This window comes from Equus quagga, chromosome 17 (genome assembly GCF_021613505.1).
Source record: "Equus quagga isolate Etosha38 chromosome 17, UCLA_HA_Equagga_1.0, whole genome shotgun sequence".
Lineage (NCBI taxonomy): Eukaryota > Metazoa > Chordata > Mammalia > Perissodactyla > Equidae > Equus > Equus quagga.
The window spans coordinates 55,987,032-56,011,636 of record NC_060283.1 but is presented as its reverse complement, the minus strand read 5'-3'; positions in this window follow the sequence as shown (position 1 = coordinate 56,011,636).

Below are 24,605 nucleotides of genomic sequence, written 5' to 3'. Positions count from 1 at the left end.
GTATTTGATGGGCTGCCCTATAAAAGAGATATTAGATTTATTTTGTTTATTGCCAGAAGGCAGAGATAAAATCAAAGGAGAAATTAGAAAGGGAGTAATTCTATGTTCAATAAAAATTTCTAAAATACATTGATGCTGAAAATGGCATTAGTTGGCTTACCAGCCACAATGCTCCTGGAGTTTGGAGTATTTAATGAGGTCTTGGATGGCATTAAACAGAAATAAAGGTTGCAGAACTTAATCTGTTTTCAGTGGACTTGGCAGGTGGAGCCCATGGAGGTCTATCCTGGGGCTCAGACGACCTCATCCAGCCTTGGTCTCCTTCCAGTTCTTGGCTCTGCTTTCCAAAGTGTTTCAGGAAACTTTATTCAGGTAAACTGTTTCATACTGAGGTTGGCAAGATAGATACCAGCAGTCTGAAGCTAACATCTAATCTTCACAGCCACTCCAGTTGAGAAAGAGCTTCATTTTGCAGCAACAATTCTGAGATTGAATCTGCTTGAGCTAGTATGAGTCATGTGACCTGAATCAATCATGGCCAGGAGAATTATTTTGACTGATCAGTTCTAGGTCATATATCAAAGCAAGGGATTGAGAGTATGAGTCCCACCAGATCAAAAGGACTGGGAGTAGGGGCAGGAGATTCACTAAGAAAATCAGAGTATTATTAGCAGAGGAGAGAATGGATGTTAGGCAGTCCAAAACAACAGATACAGTTCATAGTGGGACTTCGATTCCCAAAGGTTCATTCAGCTCAAAGATTCTATGGTTTGTAAAGTTCTTTCCTTCTCAAAATGCAAGTGATATAAACAAATATTCTCTAGGAACTTCTGATTATTTTTAATTTTGAAAGAAAATTAATGTCCTTTTTCCGAAAGTACATTTTCATTGATATGAGATTCTTAAATAAAGCTCTGAATATTAGTAAAGATGAGAATTTAAATCCATCATCTTCAAAAGGGAGGTACTCTAGGTAACATTTTTCATTATATCTTTTTTTTTTTTTTTTTTTTTTGCTGAGGAAGATAAGCCCTGAGCTAACATCCATGCCAATCTTCCTCTACTTTATATGTGGGTCACTGCCACAGTGTGGCCCACAAGTGGCATAGGTCTGCACCTGGGATCTGAACCTGTGAACCTGGGCCACCGAAGTGGAGCACACTCACCTTTAACCATTATACCATGGGGCCAGCCCCTCATTCTATTTCAATAAGCAATATTGCACTACATCTGTTTTGCATCTGTTAGAAATTATTCATAACATTTCTCCAAATTTGTATTTGTATTTCTTTCATAGAAAGCCATGAATACTGCAGAAAAGAAAGTGATAACCTTTGGGGATTCTATTTGTCAAACTGAAATCCCTTTTTAAGCACCTAATAGTAAGGACTTGAAAATCTTGTCACAAGGTTCAGTTGGGATGATGTGACATGTGTTATTTAACTAGATTTGGAAATGGTCTCCAGGAAGTCTCAAGATGTTATATTGCTCATTGGAAGATCCTTTACCAATGAAAGAAAACATTAATACTGAGAGAGTTGAACCCCTCTGTAACTTTTTCTGGCCCTAAACCCAAATAATTATTCTGCACAATTTGGTGTTTAATGCTAGAGAATTAATGCACCTATAAATATTACTGTAAATTTTAGAAGTCACTGATTTCCCTTTTAGGCTAATATTCCTTGGAGGCAGCACAGTGTGAGGATTATAGTAGAGAGGCTGGTGCAAACTGTCTAGATTCAGATTCCAGCTCTAACACCCACGAGCTGACTAACCTCTAGCTAAGGATGATAATGATTGCTGCCTAAAAGGAATATTATGAAGATCAAATGAACTAATATTCATAAAGCATTCAGAATGTGTATATCAGATAATAAGCACACAATAAAATTAGTCCCTTTTCTCTTTCCAACTCTGTTTCTGTAGTTTGAAAAGAAATAGATACATCTATCTGATCAGTGATTGGCTCAATTTTGTCATCATTACCTCGATTTAATGCCCCTTTAACAAACAACTACTTATTATAAGAGGTGGTCTATTCATAATATCTGCCACATTCTGGGCATTAATTGATATAATATGACATAATGTGATATAACGTGATTTATAAGAAAAGAATATATAACTCAAATAGAGTTCTTTCTGCTTCTTGTATTTTATTGCTTTTTCAAATAGATCTATTTTGCAAATTAGATTATTCACTGAATACATTGTACTCAATGCTTTGAAGTATGAAACTAAAATAATTGACCATATTCGTCTTGCCTCTTTTCTTTTTGACTCTGGTTTTATAAATAACTATTCTGTCACCCAAGAATGGAAAACTCAACAGATTCAATTTCACAGCAAGAAAATACATGTTTTGAAAATTAGATGCCCATTTTTAAATGAAGTATCATTCTAGCCTACTTTTTTTTTAATATTAGCTGATAAAAAGTGGAAGTAAAAGAAAAAATTTGTATTTGATATGCAATAGCTTTATTTATTATTGTACAGGTTAAACCAAGTTAGGAGTTATCAGTAGATCTTTTTGCAATTCTCTTGATTCTCATCCATCTAATTGCATTGCAATCATCGGTCTAGTCTACATGGGTAATTTGGGAGTAGAGGTTGGCATGCAACTCTGTGAGGAGGGGCAGAACAGATGCCAGTATGGATTCATGAAATGAGCTGTAAACTTAATTGCATTCACATTGTTTTATCAATGTTTATACCCAGAATTACCATACGGAATCCTGGCTATTTGTTACTCATAAAAGCTATTAACTCCTGCGAATCTTAAAACATAGCATGCCTTGCCCACTCAATTTTAGCAAATAAATGAATAGAGCAGCCAATGTTTTGTGTTTGTCTGTTTTATAGTTGCTTGATTTACATTAGTTAGTTAGGGTTTGCTCTGGGAATCATTAGGTCTTTTTGAAAGCATAGGGATAGCCAATCCAATCCTACTTTCATACAAGTCCTAAAAGAAATTTGGCTCCTGGAGGGGGACCGTAGAATATCTTATGATGGAAAAGAGAGCATATGATCCTCAATTACATATTAAATTGTAATTGAGACTAAATAATACTTTACATATATAGTTTATAAATTTTTCTTCTTTTAAAATATTCTTATAATTAATACAAACATTGACCTAAAAATTGCTTCTCTTTAATACCCCTGCCAAAACACCCACGCCACACATGCTTGATTAGTTTGAAAATTGACCTAAAATATATTTTGTTTTCTCAAATGTAGATAATACCAATGGCATGGGAACAAAAAGAAATCTTTGACTAAATGATACTGACACATACATATTTACATGAACAGAGAGTGCAGGCACATTATAAAACATATTTGATTATGTAAAATACGTTACCCCATTCCACTCAACTTTGCACTGGACTGTATATGTTACACTTATAAGTTATAGTTTGATACTTAAGCATTTTCAAATAATAGTCAATGTTTTTATACTAACATTTATTTTATAATGTAGTCTGAATGGTACAATCAAAAACCTGATTTTTTAAAAAGTAGATGAACACATTTGGACATAAATAAATGACAACAAGAAAACAAGAAACTTATAACTACAAGCCACATCTGAATATGCTCTAAAGACATGGTTTTACTATTTTACAAAATAATCATTTTTAACAATGTCAGATAAGTGACATTTATGGAAATTTCTAATAATGTTTTTACTCTGATCGAGACTTTGTAGACCAAGTCTTAGTCCAGGAGAAAATTTTTATAACTGAATTATAATCCCCCAAAGATAAGAATTTAACCTGAAACCTACAAGAAACTCCTTAGCCATAGCATCACAAATAAGACTCTATAAAAACTCGATGTCTGTGTGTGGATTAGTTGCTTGTACTGTGGAATTATCTCAAACAGCCTTGCTGCTTTCTTCACTTCTGTCAGGAGGAGGGCAACTTCTCAAAAAAACTGAGCACAGCTAAATACTCAAAAATTCAGATGTATAAAAGATTGCATTTCCTGCCTTGTGATCCAACCAATTTAGTATGTGTATTTTGGGCTGTAATTTCTTCTTTTGAAAAATGAGCTGTATTTCTGAAATTATTGAACATCTTCCAACACAGTGTAAAATAAGCTAAAATTTGAAAGAGAGATGAAAAGAATTTATCTCAGCTGGTCACCAACATTAAGGAAACAAGGTCTTCAGGAAAAAAAATTCAATTGACATTTTCATATTGCTGTTAGATGAAAGACAAATGATTTAGGTTGAGCAATATGTAAATTAGAAAAAAGGGCTATAGAATCATTTTCTTGGCTTAAACATCATTGCTTTTTGTGCTATGTATATATAAGTTCTCTCTTTCCAACTGAGTTGCAAGACTTTGTAAGACGAAACCACCTTATGTACAACTTTATTTATACAATCAACACAACACAATGCAATCAATAACCATTGTTGACAATGGTCTTGCTGATGCTAGCCAATCACTCTGTCAATTTTTGTCATCTATTAATTGTAGATAACTTTTATTTGTATTTTTGGTCTTCATAATGTTTTTGTAACAAAATTCAACTTTCTTTTTCTTGTTTTCCTGAGATGTCTCTATGGAATTCTATTCTCACTTACATGTATCCCTTCTGATTAAGATTTAATTGTAGTGAGAAAATATTGATTTATTCCTAGTTTTGCATTTACAGACCCAAAATATGACCTCCTTTGCTTTTCTTCACCTACGTTTTACAAATCAGGCTTATTGAGAAATCATAAGTATCAATAATATGAGAGTAAAAAAATGAATTTAGTATTCTAAATGCAGATTTTCTTTAGATTAATAGAAAATTCTCTTCTATTTGTTATGGGGTGAAATTTCATTTCTAAAAAAATTTGGTAGATGCTATCAATTTACTTTTATAAGTAAATCTCTTTGATAGCTCAAAAAGCTGTCCTGATACTTCTTTTTGTAACTTGGAACTAAATATATCTTCCTTTGAGTTGAATACTCAAATTGAAAAGGCAAGATTTTTTTTTTTTGAAGTCTGTACAGAAAATAGATTGGACAGTAAATAGTGAAGTGACTCTTATCTGGATCACTGTCACAGAAAGTTATGCATGAACAGCAAAGAGAAGCCTTCAGTAATGGTTACTATTTGATCTATTAGCCACAATTTTCCAATAGTCTACATGACATCTGCCTGGAAATATTGCACATCAGTAAACCATTGGTGGCATAACAAGCCGTACATGAATTAAACAATATTTGCCATTTTTCAATTATTGACATTAAGATTTGAATGAGAAAAGGTAATTGAAACACAATTCCTGTTTAGAGAACAAGTAATTGGTGAAGCCACTCATTGTCATCTATCACACGAAAGGATGGAGAAGATCTCTAAAAATCCCATGTCAACCTTTAAAAACATGTAATTCTTGTCACTCGTGTAGGATTCTTCTTGTAGCTTACTGTGGAATAATTCAGGGAGGTAGGGAGATTGTCAAAGAAAGCAAGAAAGTCAAGAAGAAAAGAAGGAAGGGAAGTAGGGAGGGAGGAGGGAAGGAAGGGAGGATTGACTGAGCCAAGGAGCAAATATGCAGAAGTCATTAATTAACTCAGTGTCAGAAACGCACCTTGTAATGTCCCCACACTTCCTGACCTGTTTCCATTCCTCTCTCTTGCCTATACCCGTACATTGTTGGAAATTGTCTTCTCTTTTCTTACTCAAATCCGTGGAATAGATTTAACTTTCATGAGTAGATAGCAAGTTCAGGGTAATATTTCCTTGTTATATTCTGTCTCTTAAAGCAATAGCTTCTTTTCTTATCTACTTCAAATCCCACTGTGAACATTTCATTTTAATGTCTTCAAATGACACTGAATAAAAAAGGCTTTGGTATTCTTCCCAAGATCCTAAATCTATTTTTAACATGAAGCTACTAACTTTTATCATGCCACTTCATGTATTTGAAATGGCTATTGTGGTATTGACTATTTGCCAAAAAATACACTAGGTACTGGTAAACCCCAAGTGTTCCATAAAATATTTGTCTCACGAAGGTGCTTCTTATAAATATAATTTCTCCCAAAACTTTCTCTATTTTTCCCCATAAAAATGTTTACTCAATTACCACATTTGACCATGGCAATACCATAAATAATCCATCATCTAGGTGACATTCATTGAACTCTGTCTTTTGGGGCTTGGAGGAAGTGGCATGGTGAGTAGAATAACTTAGATCTTGTCCTGAAGCCCACACTCTATGACACCCAACTGCAACAGGAATGAGAGGCACTCATGTGCAGATGTTCTGGAGTTTTGTTGAACATGGGACATGAAATGAGGTTAAATATTCAATAATCATTATTGCAAACTGAGTTTGCCAGGAGCGCAGAGACAATAGTATTCAGTAAGTATTTTTAATCACTTTCTATGAGGAAAACTTGGTGTTCATGGTGCTATAAGGGAAATGCTGAGGAAGGTAACATATTCTCTACTCCTAAACAAGACTACAATCCAGTAGTAAGATAAGCAAGTGACTAACTCGAGACAGACTGTGATAAATATCACAGGGAGATGCTAATAACTTGCCACCAAGTGACTGAAGGGGGAAGTGAGGGCATCTGCTGAAGGCAAGGAGAGTGGGATTCATCATCAGCATGGACCTCAGATGACACAACACTGGCTCTAGACTCAAGCCTGAAATCTAATTTACATAAGGGCTGGAAATCTGGATATTTACGTGGAATACCCTTCTACAATGTTGGGAATTTGTTTTAAAAAATAAACATGTAGGGCCAGCCCTGGTGGCCTAGTGGTTAAGTTCAGAGAGCTCCACTTCAGTGGTCCGGGTTTGGTTCCTGGGAGTGGACCTACACTGCTGTGTTAGCAGCCATGCTGTGCTGGTGGCCCACATACTGAAACACAGAGGAAGACTGGCATGGATGTTAGCTCTGTGCAAATCTCCCTCAGCAAAAATAAAATAAAATAAAAATTAAACATGTAGTAAAACAAATTTACAGGCTGAATTTGTGTGACCATCAGTGTGCCAACTTTAGGACACAGCAGAGGCATTATTTTCAGAAATACCATTAGAAGCAGGAGCACAGGATTTAGGGTCAGAATGTGGAAAACTTTGCAGCATTTAGGATTTTATCCTTAATGGAGTAGGAAATGGGAACAATTGTGGGGCCATTAACAGAGGCATGAAATGAAATGACTAAAACAAAGTTTAAGAAAGCTGAGTTTAGCAGCTAGGAAGATTGGATGGGAAGGCTGAACTGAAAGGAAAGCAATCAATTGGGAAGCTGTTGCAATAGACTAATAAGAATGTGATGCAGGGTGACAAAAGTGGCAATGGAGAGAAGGAACAGGGATGGTAGTAGGAATGTAGAAACACACCCAAAGTTCATAACATGCTGCTCATGCTAACTCTTCCTAACATAATGCAATTTCATATGAAAATTCATTTTCTGAAAAGCAGGCTAGCCATACAGATAAATATAGTTAGTGCATATATATATTGCTAAAGTAATAACAATTAATAATAATAAAAATATTCTCTGGCACAGAGTAGGCATTACAATATGTATTCAACTGTTTAAAAAAATTCTAACCACTGAAGGAAAGAATCCCTTTTTTTATATATAGAATCTCCCCATTGACTTCCCTTATCAATCCTATTCACTTTCCTTTTCAAAATTGCTCCATCAAAAATAAGACTTCAAATTGCATAGTGCCAAATGTTTATACTATATCAAAGAGATAATTTCAGAGAAGGGAGGATTTCCACCAGCCTCTTGATGGGAAAATTACTTGGTGGAACAACCCCTTGGTGAGAATTACTTTCTCCTCATTGCCCTGTAACTGTTTGTCTATAGCTAACTTTTAGCCCTGATAGGTAAAAAGAAATATAGACATATTGTCTCTCTATTACAAATGTATATGTATGCATACATACACACATTATCATATATACACACTATAAATATACTATAGATAAAACATGCCTGCTACTCTGAAGTCTAAGTTCTTTTATTTTCATTTTGTTGATTTCATAGTACCAAGTACTGGTACTTGCCTGGAGGTGCAGCGGTTAAGTTCGCACATTCAGGTTCTCTGCCGCCCGTGGCTCCCCAGTTGGGATCCCAGGTGCGGACATGGCACCGCTTGGCAAGCCATGCTGTGGTCGGTGTCCCGCGTATAAAGTAGAGGAAGATGGGCATGGATGTTAGCTCAGGGCCAGTCTTCCTCAGCAAAAAGAGGAGGATTGGCAGTAGTTAGCTCAGGGCTAGTCTTCCTCTAAATAAATAAATAAATAAACATTTCTTATATTAAAATAAATTTCTCATGTCTAAGTACCCTTTCCCCTGCCAAGATATTCTGATAAAGCTGACCTTCAGAAATACCTAGGAGGATAAAACAAAGAAAAAAAAACCCCTGTAACCTCTTATCTAACTCCTTTCATCATCATTTAAATCTGAAACATCTAACGCCCTCCTCCCGTCAGGTACTCTGCGCCCAACACTAAGGTTTCCTGGTTGTTTGCTGCGTACCCATTGCTCCCATGGAGGCAAATGTTCGGGTAGAGAGAGGGAAATCCTACCCGCTTTTTGGTTTAATTTAATCTGCGTTTATTGGGTGTTCACTACATGCGAGAAAGCCAGCAACGTGGGCAGAGGCAGGGGTAAAGCGAACGCCCGAATTTTGTACTATATCATAAGGAAGACAATTCTAGAAAATGTTAAGGACAGATGTGTTACAGTTAGCAAGTTTAGCCATAACAAATTATAGTTCCAATAGGACATTTGGCCTGAGTCACGAAGATAAAACGGCTGCAAGAGGTAGCTGTAAATTGGTGAAATAATTAACGTGTTGCCCCCTCCACCCAGAGATTTTACTTAGGTTGATTTCCATATGAAAGTTAAGACTCCTGCTAAAAACCCACTACTTTTGCTTTGGCATCACTGCTGTAGAGTTGTTCAGATGGGAACCAACCAATAGATTCGGTTGTTTACTCAGCCTCTCTTCGTTCAAAGAAAGCTGACTCAGCCTTGATGAAACTTGACTCATCTGGGCACCCATATCCAGAGCGCGTCTGGTCTCTAAGCACACCGCCTGAATTTGGCAGGTTCTGTGTTTATGCTGAATCTGTCATTCTCTTCATATGCTCACTAGTTAAAATCGCTACTGCGCCTTCAAAAGTTCGCGTTATACGAGTCTAATCTAATAGCAGTGAGTGGTCTAGAAATCTTCCTATTTTAATTATAGCAAAGAATTTTTATTACATAACCCATTCATTATTTTTCATTAAAGTTACTGGACCTTTAAACTGTGAAATCACCTCTCTTTTAAGTAAGTAGCAGTTTTTTAACATCTATAGTACAGGAAAATTTAGGGATCCAAAAGTGTTGCAATTATTACCTTAAAGTTGGTAGTTCCCTTTCGAATCTCTACTTTTGCAAATTTTTCTCTGCTTCTTGATGTTGGCGGTGCCCAGGTACACAGAGCACAAAACACTGAGTAGTAGTGAGTGGTACAATACAAAGAGTGTAATATAAACAGGGAGAAATGAAAGGAAATAATTAAGGAAAAACCACAGTGGCAAATGCCAAAATAATTGCTTGCTTTTTGTTGTTTCAAGGCAGATAATCTTGTGAAGGAATGGTAATATGGGGGCGCCGGGGGCGGGGGATGCAGTGTGGAGGAATTAAAAGTTACCCTGGAAAGTACAAACTTTGCTGAACAACCAAAAGAAGGTTGACCAGACTACAAATTCTGTCGTTTGGGGGAAAACGATAACCTGTTTCCCGATAAACATTGATACATTAGCTTAAATTTAAGGATGACAAGGCTAAGTTACTTTCTGTGGCTGTTCTGTTTCGGCAAAATAGTCAAGTCATTTTCTGATGAATGAGAGCTGTTCTGTCCTTGTAAGTTTATGTGTGTTGTCATTAGATATCTCGTTTCCGAAATAATTTCAAGCAAAAGTAGCAAAATAATGTGGAAATAATTCTGAACTTTGAGACTGAAGATTTCACTTCTGCTGGATTTTTGCCTCGTATTCTGTCATCTCAGCTTATCACTTAACATCTTGAGCTTCACTTTCATCTCCTACACCAAATGGAAAAATTCCCAAGGTTAGGAAGCCAGGCGATGCTCACCCTTGTATCCCCAGCATGTAACAGAGATGGACCCTAGAAGATTTTAGTAAGTGTATATTAAAAAAGTAAATTGAAAAAGTGGAGATAAAATCACTTACCTTGAGTGTGATTATAAAGATCAAATCAGAGTAATCAGGTGCAATCATTTTTGAATCTGTAAATTATACATAAATATAAAATATTTCACTGTTATTTTCATGACTATAAAAGTGTATTTTGCATTGCATACAGTTTTGTAAGCAGTCTTATTTATTTTTCTTGAATACACCCTTGGTTTATGTTTATATAATATAATATTTTACATATGTAATTCGATTGATCTAAGCCTGCATATCCTCACCTGTAAATTAAAGGATTGGATTAATCATCTTCAATAATTTCTTCCAGTTGTATCTCTTATGGGCAATCAATTTATCATCAAATGTTTTATGTAAATATTAGATGCATTTATATAAATAGATGAAATATTAAGTAAATTATTAGAATTTCTCTTTGTCTAAATGATTTCTTTCTGTGTGTGTGAGGAAGATTCATGCTGAGCTAACTTCTGTTGCCAATCCTCCTTTTTTTTTGGCTTGAGGAAGAGTAGCCCTAAGCTAACATCTGTGCCTGTCTTCCTCTACTTTGCATGTGGGGTGCATCCACAGCATGGCTGATGAATGGAGTAGGTCCACACTGGGGCTTGGAACCTGTGAACCTGGGCTGCCGAAGTGGAGTGCACAGAGCTTTAACTACTTAGCCACAGGTCCAGCCCCTCTAAATGATATTTTTAAATAAACATCAAGGACACATGGCTCTTTTTTACCTCATGGAGTACTCAGTTTATTGCACTACAGAAATCAATATTACAATAAACTTATCAAAATACAAAAATCAAAATTACAAAAAAATTAAAATTTACCAAAATAAATATCAAAAATTACAGAAAACCAAAATTTAAAAAAATTATTAATCATTGAATGACATGCTCAATTTGAAACTGGTGTTTAGGGACTGGCCTGGTGGCACCGTGGTTAAGTTTGCACATTCTGCTTTGGCGGCCTGGGGTTTGCCAGCTCGAATCCCGGGTGCAGACATGGCACCGCTTGGCAAGCCATGCTGTGGTAGGCGTCCCACATGTAAAGTAGAGGAAGATGGGCACAGATGTTAGCTCAGGGCCAGTCTTCCTCAGCAAAAAGAGGAGGATTGGCAGTAGTTAGCTCAGGGCTAGTCTTCCTCAAAAACAAAAAAAAAGAAAATGGTATTTAGAAGAAGTGTAAGAATTCCCTGAATTCAAAGAATTTACAATCTAATTGATGAGATCAAACTATTCTATAAGAGACAGTAGAAATTAATTCAAGACAGACTATAACTAAACATCAAGGAATTATACAGACTCTAAACACACTAGAAATTTAGAGAAGTGGTTTAGAAAGACAAGGGAAAGGGAAGACATGTCAAGAAAATGAAACTTGAAAGATAAATAAAATTTGACAAAAGACGGTGAGAAGAACCTCCCAGGCAAAGGAAATATAAACCAAGCTGTGGAAGGAGGAATAACCTGATTTGTTTTTTGAAAATGAAAATATCAAGTCTGGCAAAAACTGAGCATGTGTTTTGGGAAATAATAGTAAATCAGATTGGTAGGTAAAAGGGGAAAGCGCAATATAGGAATTCCTTGAAGTATTATAAAGAGAGGAATCATATATTGGCATGCGTGAGTCCAGAATTGAGAAGAACAGCTGGGAGGGAGTTGCAGGCTCTAACGACGTGTCCATGGGCATGGAGAAGAGGAAATGGGACAGACCAGTCTCTGCGCATAGAACTAATGAATGGATCCTCATGCATCTTCAGTCAACCTAAAGAAAAGCATATCCATTCCTATCTTCCTTTTGATCCAGTGACATAATTTTTCAGGCACTAGATGTCGCTGTTCCACTTAAGCAAAATAAAGTCGTCATTCTGAAGTCACAGTTGTGTTTGCCTAATTGCCCCTACCTTTATGAAGATCTGAGTCTGTCTTATTTTGTTCAGATAATTTCAGAATAAAGCACTAGGGCTTTGTACCTACTGTGGTCTGAAGAGAAACCAGCTTTGAAGTTATCTTTGACATTTCCTTAAAGTCTTTTTTGTAAAGAGCAAATAAAATAATTTGAAAAATTTTAATTCAAGAGAAAAATGAGAGGGAAAGCATTTATACCACTGAGAAGTAGGAACATTTCTACCATATAAAAAAAAGGTTTTGCTAATTTTGTATACAAATAAAGTAAAACAAAACTAACATCATGTCTTCAGAATGAGTCTATATTCGATTTGTGTTGTGAAGCTATCTGTAAGGAACCATGTGTAATTTTCTTTTATCTGTCCAGCATCCCATAGTTGGACCTTTGACCTCTTTTTTCAAATTCCTCATTGGGTCTAATCATGAAAGTGTAGTCAGTCTCACACTAAAAATGCCTAAGGGAGGGGCTGGATCTGTGGCTAATGGTTAAGTTCGGTGAGCTCTGCTTTGGTGGCCTGGGTTTACAGGTTTTCAGGTTCAGATCCTGGGCATGGACCTATACCACTTGTCAGCCATGCTGTGGCAGTGACCCACATATAGAGTGGAGGAAGACTGGTACAGATGTTAGCTCAGGGCTAATCTTTCTCAGGAAGAAAAAAAAAGCATAAGGGATAACCTGTTCTCTGTTTGTTGACTTAAGTTGATCAACTGTACACTCTTCAGGACTTGGAGTCTTGAGTGAATGGTGCAAGAATATGGGGACTGTTGGAGGCATTTCTTTAGGAGCAGTGGGGGTGCTATGATGGTGCCAACCAGACTGTTTCTGCTAAGAAGCTGTCTTTGCATTTCTTGTGGCCAATGATTCCAGAGCCCTTGAGATTCTTGGATGTTCCCAAGCTTGGCCCTCCAGCTTCTTGTTGAGTCCGTGAGCCTCCAACCCCAAAACCACCACAACCCCAAGATACATACACAACACACACACACTTATCATAGCCTTATGATATGCCTTCAACGAGCATACTCTCTAGGTAAGAAATGCGTCTGACATGCTGAGAAATGTACATTTGAAAGTAAATAATGAAGCCATTTAGAGACAACTGAATTTATAATATTTGGCAAGCCAATTTCTCATTTTGTTCCCCATTGATGGACTCTTCCCTGATCTTAACTTCATTCTGGGATTGCATGACTATCCTTTCAGGTTGCTTAATGTATGATAAATTTAAAAATATGGTAAAGAGATACATCCAGGACTTCAAGGAAAATCTGGTTGAAGTACATATGCCTCTAAACCTTTGATAAGGAAAAGGTGGATAAAACCTTGAGTGTCCTGGAGTGGAGACACCCAAGAGAGGCAGGAAGCACAAAGAGAGAGGATCAAAGGTTATAAAACACATACTTATCGGACAATTTACCTGTGATTTTCCCTGCTGGTTGATGTGGGTTGGCTGAAAAGGAAGTGAGATAAAGTACCCAAAGTTCTGAATTCTTACACAGCACCTGACAAGAAAAATGTTAAGAAGCTATTTGTTGTATTTCCTTCTATTTGTGTTATATCATATAAACTGTGTTGAAACAATTTTCAAAATCTAGAGCCAGGAATCATTTTGAATGGTCTTTAAGTCTATACTATTTCTCTCATTCCATCAAATGAAATTTCTTCTTCTTTTCTGTTTTTATGTTTACTCATCATCTGTTCTGCAGTATTGAAGAACAAACAGCATATCTAACCTTTTTGGATTAATGGATATAGGGCCTCATGGCTTGATAAAGAAAATAATTTATTAATTGCTATAGGTAGCAAGCTAAGTATGGATTTTCAGGTAGAGTAGCTTGTACAACCTCTGCTCACAAGGAAGATAAAGACTCAGAGGGAAGGTGATGGAACATCTGGAGAAAAAAGATGGATGTTAACAATGTTATGGATTTCTCAGCACATGGGTGGTATAAAGGTCATATAGATTCTCAGCCAAAGCAGAAAATTATAAAAATTCCTGAAAGGGCAACACCAATACTTATTTTTAAAATTAGCTATAAGGAAATGCAGAAGACTTATATATGTTTTTTCCAGTGGATGTATTTGTGTGTCTCTGTAAAGCTGAATATAGCCAACTGGTCCTGTTTTCTCAGGTACCTTGTTTAAGCTGTCTTGTTTAAAAATGTTTTGATAGTAGACACAGACTCTCTTAAAATTCAATTTCCTACCCGTGCTCCTAAAAATGCTTGATTTTTATCTATGATCAATTTATTCAAAACATAGAAATTTATCACTGCTTTCTGTGCATAAAGCTCAAATCATTAGAAAAAGATTGTTTCAAAAGTGCCAAAAAAAATCTATATATTAGGAAATGAAGTTTAGACTTAGAATGGATTCTATAGGGGATAAAGATCATGATTCTGACTTTTTTCTCCTGCCCAAGCTACATTTAGAATGAACATTTAAAAGTTTCTAATGAAAAATAAAAAATACAGTGATCAATCATCAAAATTGATTGTGGTGTGGGGAAGGAGTAAAAATGTGTATGTTTCATTTTGGGATTATGTCATGCACATTTTCTCATGTAGGGTTGTAGCCTTTAGTTCCTCAATCATTCTTCCACCTCCACCTGTCAATCAATGCTATTGAACCCAGCAACACTGGCCTTTGATGGATTCTTTTTACTGGACTCCTTACTTGGCCCAAATTGCTCCTGTCCACCACTGGAATTATAGATATTCTGCTATGAGTCAAGACACTTGTTCACAAGCAAATCTCACCTCCAAGCCCAGGAAAGAATGGCCAGGAGTACATTAGGGGAGGAGATGGTGACAAAAACCCTGCAGGTCCTTGAGAATATACGCACTACATTCCTCTGTAGGACTCTCTTCTTCTCACCCTAAGTGAAATTCTTTAGCTATAACTGTGTATAAATTCATCTGCATCAGAAAACTCCTGAAGGACTAGGTAGAATTATCTGGTGGGGTAGCCTATGAAGAATAGAATTAGGTCAACTCAATGAGAAAGACTTGATATTTATTTCTTTCAAAATAAGAAAGGGAAGTACAGCTTCAAAGTTTTAAAATTATTAAATCATTTTTAATAACTGTTCTAAGTAAAATGAAACAAGAAGCAGAACTAATTGGCATTTCCTGCCTATAATCTTACTGCTTAATTTACACAGGCACTAGAGTGCTAACCTATGCCATAAATTTCACCTACAAAATTGTTCAATGTGAACACCACAACATCCACTTGAATGTTTTCATGCTTCATAAACATATTGAACACATCAAACATTCAAACAAATCCAGGAAACCTTGGAGTTCAAATACCAGATTGGGATTTTTTTCTGACCTAAGTAAATGTTGCTTATGAACAGCTGGTGAATGGGTTATCATGAAGGAAAGTATGGCAAAGGAAATATGTGGGGGAAATAAGCAGCATCATTATCCTTCTCCAGATCACTCTGAGGCGCACATTCAAACATTTGAATATATCAAATAGCTAATTTGTAAAGAAATGACTCATCTATTCTTTGTCAACATTTGAAGAATAACCAGAAAGTTTCCTCAGCTCTCTAGGTAGTTCTTATTAATGACAGTAATAGGTACTGTTTAATGAACACTTATGGCATAGACAGTGCTAGGCACCTTATATGTACTTATCTTGTTATCTCATTAATTCTCCTTCTATCACCCTCTAAGAAACTTATGATGAAATGCTTAACTTAGTTTTCAATTTCCAGTGAGAAGGACATGAACTAAGGGACAAATAAAAAAATACTTGATAATATTACTACATCAATTCTTAATTATATAGTGTGATTTCAGCTATGCCAATATAGATATGCTACACCACAGTGGAATAATAAAACCAGGCCATTGCAAACCACAAAATGCCTTTGTAGGTCAATCCCAAAGTAGTAAGGAAATTAGAGATCATCTAATCTAAAGCTTTTATTTTGCAGATGGGGAAACTAAAACCCAAAGAGTTCGTTTGATTTGCCCAAAGTCAAACAGTGAGTCAATGGTGTGAATAAGATTAAGCATTATGGTTTATTAATTAATTCTGAAATGCAGATTACTTTTGATGTGGAATTTTCCCCCTAAGGCTAAGATTTCTTCTATTTCTTTGAAAAAAATAATTCAGATATTGTGTTTTTAGTTTGATTGATTTTTGTTTATTGTTCATGTTTGCGTGTGTGTGTATTTTGTGTTACTAAAGATTAGAGGTGTCACCAAAAGATCAAAAGGGTCACACGTCAGAAAAGATTGTCTTTTCTGTTTTACTGATACTTTTGAGCAGTTAAAATCTCTTGAAATCCTCCTTGAAATTTACATGCATCTGTCAGCATACCAAAGACTGATGATGTACTCTTTCTTGCCTACATCAGCCGTAAAAAAATACCAAGTGTGGTATAGTTGATTTCCTTTTCAGCCAAATGGATAATTTTAAGGCTCATTAAAATTATAATTTCATTTTCACTGGCTGAATGAGGATGGTGGGAGTTTCCCCAGCTGGTTTCTTTTAGTCTTATATCTGTTACTTTATTAATTATCTGCTGGGGTTTTCATCATGATAATGATAATCAGGGAATAACAATTTTATTTCTCAAGAAATACCTGAAAGCTATTAATTTGGCCAAAAGATTAAAATATAAGAGCAAGAACGTAGAGTAATATTTATTTCTATATAAATAATTCAATGGAGGTTAGATAAATTTGAAATTATTGATAAGCTAAAAAACTTCTTTGGGAGAAGATCCAAGATGGCGCCGTGAGTAGTCCTCTTTGTCTCTCCCCCTTCGAGTCTACAATTATTTGGACACTTATCGCTTGACAAAGGATATCCAGACAGCATCTCAGGACGTCTGAGACACCCAGGCGACTATACATCGGAAGGCGGACGGACTTTCCTCCGGGAGGATGTGGAAATAGGTGAAAACTCTCCGACCCCGATGAGCAGCCTAGTACCCACAAGCGGCTTTCTTCCAACTGATGCCCCCAGAGGATCTACACACATCTAGGGCAGGAGCGAGCACACAACAGAGGAGCGACGGTGGAAACAGGTGACCAGAACCCTACCTAAACCCCCCGCAATTACTCCTAAACGCAGAGGGAAACTTTGGAGTTGCACACCTGAGCCCGCGGGGAGAGTCTCTCCCCGCCATTGGCGGGGAGACCCCGCCTGGTGCTCGTGGCACCCGGAGGGTCCCAGAGAGAGTCACGGAGGGTACGGAGGTCTCCCAGCTGCCGTTGCCTGCCCTGTGGGAGTAGGGATTGCCGGAGATCTCGGAGAGGACCGGGGCTGGGGGAACTTTCAAAGGCCGGCTCTGCGACCCGGAGGGGAAGCGCCGGAGTTCCGCCCGGGCAGCAGACAAAACTCTCTGTCTGCCATTAGCAGAGGGGCCACGCCCAGCATTCAGGGCTCCGGGAGAGGCCCAGAGAGAATCCCAGAGGGCGGGGCAACCCCCAGCTGCCGTTGCCCGCCCCGTGGGACTAGGGATAGCTGGAGATCTCGGAGAGGACTGGGGCTGGGGGGAGTTCCAGAGACCCAGCTTTGTAGCCTAGGGGGAAACCCTACAGGCTCACAGCAGCCTTAGGGAAAGCCTCTGCACAGCACCAGTAGAAGGCACCCAGCCACCAGCCACAAGGCTGGAAGACCCCAGGGCAAAAGCAGCATAGCTAGGTGAACTAACCACAGACTGTAGAAGATGCCAATAGCTCTCCTGCGACCCATAGAGGACAAGTGAGATTTTGTGGGTGCCGACAGCAACGGAGTGACAAATATAAGTGATCCCACCCCTGGCCGCTGGAAAAGCCCATAACACCGTTGCAGACCCCAAGGAGAGAGCACATCTAGGTGGGCTGCAACAGTAGGCACCAGCAGCCTGAAGCCCCCCAGTGACGGCCCCCACGGCAGAGGAGGGAATCCAAAGGGCCACTGTGGCTACAAAGAGGGGCCCAGGCCCAGTTAGCAACTGTGGACAGGGTTCCTGGTTGGTGCAGTATAAACAGCTGCTCCCCCACCGCAGCAGCTGAAACAAGTGAAAGGAGCAACTAAACTCTATCTCCATGCGGAGGCACAAATCAACAACATCAAGCAATATGAAAAAATACATTAAATCTCCAGAACAGAAAGAAAGTAACAAATACACAGAAAACAATCCCAAAGAAAATGAGATATATAACCTAAATGATGATGACTTCAAAACAGCCATCATTAAGATTCTCAATGAGTTAAGAGAGAATTCTGACCGACAACTCAACGAGTTCAGGAGCTATGTCACAAAACAGTTTGATACGATAAAGAAGAACCAAACAGAAATATTGGAAATGAAGAACACAATAGAGGAGATTAAGAAAAATCTAGATGCTCTGAACAGTAGGGCCTATAATATGGAGGAAAGAATTAGCAATTTGGAAGATGGCAATATAGAATTGCTGCAGGCAGAGGAGGAGAGAGAAGCAAGACTTAAAAGAAATGAAGAAACTCTCCGAGAATTATCAGACACAATTAGGAGATGCAACGTAAGGATTATAGGTATACCAGAGGGAGAAGAGAAGGAGAAAGGGGCAGAAAGCCTATTCAAAGAAATAATGGCTGAGAACTTCCCAAATCTGGTGAGGGAGATGGATCTTCAGGTGACAGAAGCCAATAGATCTCCAAACTTTATCAATGCAAGAAGACCAACTCCACGGCATATAGTAGTGAAGCTAGCAAAAGTCAACAACAAGGAGAAAATACTAAGGACAGCCAGGCAAAAGAAACTAACCTACAAAGGAACCCCCATCAGGCTATCAGCAGATTTCTCAGCAGAAACTTTACAGGCTAGAAGAGAGTGGAATGATATATTCAAAAATCTGAAGGACAAAAATCTACAGCCGAGAATTCTCTACCCAGTGAAAATATCCTTCAAATACGATGGAGAAATAAAAACTTTCCCAGATAAACAAAAATTAAGGGAGTTCATTGCCACTAAACCTCCTCTTCAGGAAATCCTCAGGAAAACCCTCATTCCTGAAAAATCCAAAAAAGGAAAGGGGCTACAAAACCAAGAGCAGAGGAGATAAGTAGAAGGACAACAACGGAGAGTAGCAGCTCTACATCAGAACAGATTAAACCATGGGACGAGAAACAAAGGAAACTGAAGAAAACCGGAAAACAAGACACAAAATGGTAGTGGTAGGCCCCCACATCTCAATAATCACTCTAAATGTAAATGGATTGAACTCCCCAATCAAAAGACACAGAGTGGCAGGATGGATCAAAGAACAAGATCCAACAATATGCTGCCTCCGGGAAACACACCTCAGCCCCAAAGACAAACACAGACTCAGAGTGAAGGGATGGAGAACAATACTCCAAGCTAATAATGAACAAAAGAAAGCAGGTGTCGCTATACTAATATCAGACAAGGTAGATTTCAAAGCAAAACAGATAAAGAAAGATAAAGAGGGACAGTATATAATGATAAGAGGGACTCTCCACCAAGAAGACATAACACTTATAAATATATACGCACCCAACACAGGAGCACCAAAATTTGTAAAGCAACTCTTAATAGAACTAAAAGAAGACATCAACAACAATACAATAATAGTAGGGGACCTCAACACACCATTAACACCAATGGACAGAACATCCAGACAGAAAATCAACAAGGAAATAATAGAATTAAATGAAAAATTAGACCAGATGGACTTAATAGATATATATAGAACACTTCATCCAAAAACAGCAGGTTACACATTCTTCTCAAGTGCACATGGAACATTCTCAAGGATTGACCATATTTTGGGAACCAAAGCAAACATCAATAAATACAAGAGAGTTGAAATAATATCAAGCATCTTTTCTGATCATAATGCTATTAAACTAGAAATCAACTACAAGAAAAAAGCAGAGAAAGGTGCAAAAATGTGGAGACTAAACAACACGCTTCTCAACAAACAATGGATCATTGAAGAAATTAAAGAAGAAATCAAATTTTATCTGGAGACTAATGAAAATGAGAACACGACATACCAAATCATTTGGGATGCAGCAAAAGCAGTCCTAAGAGGGAAATTCATCGCAATACAGGCTCACCTCACTAAACAAGAAAAAGCTCACATAAGCAACCTCAAATGACACCTAACAGAACTAGAAAAAGAAGAACAAACAAAGCCCAGAGTCAGTAGAAGGAGGGAAATAATAAAAATAAGAGCAGAAATAAACGATATTGAAACAAAAAAGACAATAGAAAGGATCAATGAAACAAAGAGTTGGTTCTTTGAAAGAATTAACAAAATTGACAAGCCCCTAGCCAGACTCACCAAGAAAAGAAGAGAGAAATCGCAAATTAATAAAATCAGGAGTGACAGAGGAGAAATCACAATAGATACCAATGAAATACAAGAGATCATAAGAGAATACTATGAAAAACTATATGCCAACAAATTGAACAACCTGGAAGAAATGGACAAATTCCTAGACTCCTACAATCTCCCCAAACTGAATCAGGAAGAAATGGAGAATCTAAATAGGCCAATCACAAGTAAGGAAATAGAAACGGTAATCAAAAACCTCCCCAAAAATAAGAGTCCAGGACCAGACGGCTTCTCTGGAGAATTCTACCAAACATTCAAAGAAGACTTAATACCTATTCTCCTCAAACTGTTCCAGAAAATTGAGAAAGATGGAGAACTCCCTAACACATTCTGTGAAGCCAACATCACTCTGATCCCCAAACCTGACAAGGACAACACAAAGAAGGAGAACTACAGGCCGATATCACTGATGAACATAGATGCAAAAATCCTCAACAAAATTTTGGCAAACCGATTACAGCAATACATCAAAAAGATTATACACCATGATCAAGTGGGATTTATACCAGGGACACAGGGATGGTTCAACATCCGCAAGTCAATCAACGTGATACACTACATCAACAAAATGAAAAACAAAAACCACATGATCATCTCAATAGATGCAGAGAAAGCATTCGACAAGATCCAACACCCATTTATGATAAAAACCCTCAGTAAAATGGGTATAGAAGGAAAGTACCTCAACATAATAAAGGCCATATATGATAGACCCACAACCAACATCATACTCAATGTACAAAAACTGAAAGCCATCCCTCTGAGGACAGGAACAAGACAAGGGTGCCCACTTTCACCACTCCTATTCAACATAGTACTGGAGGTGCTGGCCAGAGCAATTCGGCAGGAAAAAGAAATAAAAGGAATCCAAATAGGTAACGAAGAAGTAAAACTCTCGTTGTTTGCAGACGACATGATCTTATCTATAGAAAACCCCAAAGAATCCACAGAAAAACCATTAGAAATAATCAACAACTACAGCAAAGTAGCAGGGTATAAAATTAACGTGCATAAATCAGTAGCATTTCTATACACTAACAATGAACTAACAGAAAAAGAACTCAAGAACTCAATCCCATTCACAATCGCAACGAAAAGAATAAAATACCTTGGGATAAACTTAACCAAGGAAGTGAAGGATCTATACAATGAAAACTACAAGACTTTCTTGAAAGAAATTGGCGATGACATAAAGAGATGGAAAGACATTCCTTGCACATGGATTGGAAGAATAAACATAGTTAAAATGTCCATACTACCTAAAGCAATATACAGATTCAATGCTATCCCAATCAGAATCCCAAGAACATTCTTCACAGAAATTGAACAAACAATCCTAAAATTCATATGGGGCAACAAAAGACCGCGAATTGCTAAAGCAATCCTGAGCAAGGAAAACAAAGCCGGCGGAATCACAATCCCCGATTTCAAAACATACTGCAAAGCTACAGTGATCAAAACAGCATGGTACTGGTACAAAAACAGGTCCACAGATCAATGGAACAGAATTGAAAGCCCAGAGATAAAACCACACATCTATGGACAGCTAATCTTCAACAAAGGAGCAGAGGGCCTACAATGGAGAAAAGAAAGTCTCTTCAACAAATGGTGCTGGGAAAACTGGACAGCCACATGCAAAAGTTTGAAAATTGACCAGTCTTTTTCACCACACACCAAAATAAACTCAAAATGGATCAAAGACCTAAAGATTAGGCCTGAGACAATAAGTGTTTTGGAAGAGAATATAGGCAGTACACTCTTTGACATCAGTTTGAAAAGAATCTTTTCGGACACTGTAACTCCTCAGTTGAGGGAAACAATAGAAAGAATAAACAAATGGGACTTCATCAGACTAAAGAGCTTCTTCAAGTCAAGGGAAAACAGGATTGAAACAAAAAAACAGCTCACTAATTGGGAAAAAATATTTACAAGCCACTTATCCGACAAAGGGTTAATCTCCATAATATACAAAGAACTCACACTGCTTAACAACAAAAAAACACACAACCCGATCAAAAAATGGGCAGAGGACATGAACAGACATTTCTCAAAAGAAGATATGAATATGGCCAATAGACACATGAAAAGATGTTCATCATCGCTAATCATCAGGGAAATGCAAATCAAAACTACACTAAGATATCACCTTACACCCGTTAGATTGGCAAAAACATCCAAAACCAAGAGTGACAAATGTTGGAGAGGTTGTGGAGAAAAAGGAACCCTCATACACTGTTGGTGGGAATGCAAACTGGTACAGCCACTATGGAAAACAGTATGGAGATTTCTCAAAAAGTTAAAAATAGAAATACCCTATGACCCAGCCATCCCATTACTGGGTATCTATCCTAAGAACCTGATATCAGAAATCTCAAGAGTCCGTTGCACCCCTATGTTCATCGCAGCATTATTTACAATAGCCAAGACGTGGAACCAGCCTACATGCCCAGAAACTGATGATTGGATAAAGAAGATGTGGTATATATACACAATGGAATACTACTCAGCCATAAAAAAAGACAAAATCGGCCCATTCACAACAACGTGGATGGACCTCGAGGGCATTATGTTAAGCGAAATAAGTCAGTCAGAGAAAGACGAACTCTATATGACTCCACTCATAGGTGGAAATTAGTATATTGAGAAGGAGATCTGATCGGTGGTTACCAGGGAAAAGGGGGGGTGGGGGGAGGGTACGGAGGGGGAAGTGGTGTACCCACAACATGACTAACAAAAATGTACAACTGAAATCTCACAAGGTTGTAATCTATCATAACATTAATAAAAAAAAAAGAAAAAAAGAAAAAAAAACTTCTTTGTTATTCTATCACCAATGAAAAGGTTAAAATAGAAACATCAAATCATCTATGTAACTATTTCTTTAGATTTAATCTTATGAGAGAATATTGATATTGAATTTGAAACTTTTGATGTAATTTAATAGAGTTACAGGCAATATGGTGAAAGGCTCTAGACTTGAGTTAACGAAAACAGTACCCTGGTCTCACCAGTTACTCACTGTGTGACCTTAGATAATTACCTGAGCTTTCCATGTGTCAATTCCAGGATACTGTTAGCAACTGTATCATTGATTTGGAGTGTAGATTAAGTGTAAAGCATTTAGAATAGTGACTGGCATATAGTAAGCACTCAACAAATGCTGGCTGTAATTATTATTATTAGGATATATTCACTGTTATCTACACTAATATATGCAAGGCTTGGATAAGTAGTATTACAAAGAGTATAATAATGAGTAATCCACAAGCCTAATGGTGTTTACTTTTACTACAAGCAATCCTCAATAACTAAATTAAAACTTGACTAAATCAAAATTAATAAATAATCCAATTTGACTCATTTGTGACTATAATTTTTGCAAATGGCAGTTTTTTCTTTTGAACTGGACAAAAGTTCCCAAACTCCAGGATTCTGATTGTAAGATTGTTTGTTTCGCCTGTAAAGTAGTCTATTAATACCACCAGAGGGAATCGAACTGTTATGTCAATTTACAATGAGATCCTTGTCACCTTCTCCTACATTAGCTGACCAGCCATAGCTCTTCTCTCTGGGTGAAATGGTGCCTCTGCAGATTTGATCACTAACTTAATTGCTGACAGAAAGTGTCAAAAATAGTTTTCGATCTCATTTTTTAGTGTTTCCAGTAACAGGTTTTTGTTGTTTCCTTAAAAGAATCACAATAATTAATTGCCATCAAAAGCTATTGTGATTAACAGAGAGAAAAAGACTACGTTGGATGCCTCCAAAAGCCATTCGTAGTTTGAAAAAAATAAAAGCTAAACAACAAATGGGGCTAAAGATATTTGCAACAAATCTGAGAAAATATTGAGTCCGTACTAATTGGTAAGAAAACACTAGAAAACCATTATAAATACTAAACAAAACAGAAATGAATCAATTTTTCAAGTTTAAACTTTCTAATCAAGGAAATTAGAGTTCGCACAAGGTACTCTTTCACCTACAAATTAATAAATATTTTTAAGAATAATGCTATTAAATGCACAGATGTGGTAGGATTGATGCGATAAAAGAAGTGCCCTCAATACTACTAAAAGGAATAGATTGCCACACGTTTTCAAGAAGGAACTTTGCAAACATATGCAGAACATTTCACATGCTATCAC